Source organism: Chiloscyllium plagiosum, chromosome 28 (assembly GCF_004010195.1).
Source record: "Chiloscyllium plagiosum isolate BGI_BamShark_2017 chromosome 28, ASM401019v2, whole genome shotgun sequence".
NCBI lineage: Eukaryota > Metazoa > Chordata > Chondrichthyes > Orectolobiformes > Hemiscylliidae > Chiloscyllium > Chiloscyllium plagiosum.
Genome location: NC_057737.1, coordinates 27,410,485 through 27,413,417, shown reverse-complemented (window position 1 = coordinate 27,413,417; position 2,933 = coordinate 27,410,485).

Sequence of the window (2,933 nt, the reverse complement as noted above, 5' to 3'; positions counted from 1 at the left end):
ACTCTGCTTCCACAGCTCTCTGTGGCAAGGATTTCCAAACATTCTCAACACTCAAATTCCTCATCTCAGTCTTAGATTAGTGCCTCTTTATTCTGAGGCTATGCTCTCTGGAATTAGGCTCTTCCACGAGGGTCAGCTTTGACCCTGTAAAGCCCCTTAAGAATCCAAATGTTTCAATCAGATCATCTCTCATTCTTCTAAACTCTAACAAGAAGAGTCCCAGTCCCAACCTATTTACCCTTTGCTCATAAGACAATCCCACCATACCTGTTGCAAATTAGCTAACCCTGGTTTAACTATGACTGAAATAACTCCACACAGGCCAGTATCCCGTCACCAAGTCACCATTTATTTGCACATTGAGAATCCTTGACACTGATTCAGCTCCATCAGAGCCAACTCTCAGGGTAAACAGGATATCTGACATTCCTGTTCTAAACTGTCAGCCGGGGCTCCCTGATTAGACTGATAAGAGCACAATCAGGGAATTGAGGTCCATCTGGTTGACCTCATTACAATTATAACAGTCCAAATAAACCACATCCACTGACTCACCCTTATCAACTTGTGACTCATGACATCCCAGAGGGATGATGGAAGAAGCTTTGAGTAGATCTCTTCATGATGATCTTATCTCCATCGATAACTGCAGATGGGAGTTAGACCAGCTGATGTCAATCTCTACCTGTGAGATTATAGAATTCCTGAAAGCATCCTTCAATTAATACATTTCAGCAGTCCAGACAGTTTCTTGAGGGTCTATGGACTTGAATTTATGACTGAAAAATTCAGCAGCTTTTTAAAGGATTGGGAAATTCATCACCACACATCATCTCCACACTATTCCCAGTTGAACAAAAAGGCTGAAGCAGCAGCAAACATCCACAAAAAGTCATAAACAAATGGAACAAATCCAGTACAGGCTTGTACAAGATATCCTTTGAATGGAGAGAAATACCTACTGAAAGTAGTCCGGTCCAGTGACAAATTTCATGCCATACCCAAACTACTTTTCCAAGAGCAAAAACATACTGAAGCCAGAAATGGTAACATGCATGAGTAACAAAATCAAGATGTAATGGGAGCCAAATTTCTCTTTGATAAAAAAGCCAATGTTTTTCCAAAGTTGAGCAGAGTATAGACATTCAACACTTTAAACAAACGTCAACCCACATAACTTGTGACCTGTATTGGGCAGTTACCATCTGAACAGTTCAGTGAATGTGAATTTCCAAATTTACTGCAACCACAGACATCTATGCACAACTAGAAGAGCTGCATGCAGCTGATTAGGAAGACGTTATATCGCCAAAAGCATAGAGTACAGAATTAGTATTGGGTTCAGAGATCCACCATTGCCTAACACTGGAAATGGATCAGCAACAACAATTACTATGGCAACAGCACTCACCATGAGAATGGCACTCTCTGCAGAAGAATCATGACCCCAAAAAATAAGCAGAAGCCCATCACAGACTCCCAGCATCTCATTAAGCGTTAAACCAAAATCACATGCCTTTGCCAGTTATCTTAACCTAGTCAGAAATCCCATTACTGATTCCCCACATTCTCAAACTGCCAGGTAAAATCAATAGGGTTTCAGAATTAGAGGCAGCTCAGGCTTATAATATTTCTTAACGAAATCCATCAATTCTTGAAATGTTTTAATATCCAGTGATTCAGGAAAGTTAGGCTTCTAATAATCAAAAAAGCTGAAGGTCCACAAGCTGTCAGAAGAATTACTCATTGCTTTTCATCTGCCAGGAAGAATTAACACATTCTTTCCAAAAACTGGGCCCAGTCTTCAATAGCAGGATCAAACAAGTCAAGCTTCCCAAATAAGGGCATGACGCCAAAAATGCTTAACCCAGCTCAAAGATGACTATGAGCAAATTTCTTCAGGAGGAAGTTTTTCTCTCATTGTCACTAAAATAAGTCAAGATTGGCCAGTATTCTGTCATCAAATCACCCTTTATTTATATAGAGAGAGTCTTTGACACTGATCCAGCTCACTCAGAGTGAGCAGAACCGCTGACATTCCAGCTTATTTATTTTTTTAGTAGACATTCCAGCTTATCGTTTCTTTTTTCTTTTTTTCACTGCGATAGTGCTTAGTTTTTTCCCCAGCACCCATGTTGTGTGTGTGCAGGTGTGAGACTCAGTGAGAGACACAAGGTGTACGAATCTTTATTAAATTTCCACCACCAGGAAGAAAGGAAAACACCCGGGTGGCCAGTGACAAGCAGTGCCCTTCACAAAAGGCAATGCTGTGTGATCAAACAGTGAAGGGGAGGGCAGGGACTAAATCAAAATAGAGTTGGAGGGGGAAATGATGCACTCCACTCCCTGCAGCGCCCACCTCTCCCTGAACAACTCCAGCGTGTTGGTGGACACCGTGTGCACCTTTTCCAGAGACACCCGGGCTCTAACGTAACCACGGAAGAGGAGCAGGCAGTCGGCCCTAACGACCCCCTCCACGGCCCGCTGCCACATTGCAGCTTATTTTTTTTTTCTCTCCACTGGGGAACACACTCCTGTTTTTTATTCTTCTTTTTAAATTTAACCCCCACACTACCACCTAAGTGCGGTAGTGCTTATTTTTTCCCCAGCACCCATGGTGTGTGTGTGCAGGTGTGAGACACAGTGAAAGACACAAAGTGCACGAATCTTTATTCAAATTCCATCACCAGGAAGATAGGAAAACACCCGAGTGGCCAGTGACAAACACTGCCCTTCACAGCAAAGGGCAGTGCTGTGTGATCAAAAAAGTGAAGGGGAGGGTAGGGACTAAATCAAAATAGAATTGGACGGAGAAATGATGCACTCCACTCCCTGCGGCGCCCACCTCTCCATGAACAACTCCAGGGTGTTGGTGGACACCGCGTGCTCCTTCTCCAAGGACACCCGGGCTCCAACGTAACCGCGGAAGAGGG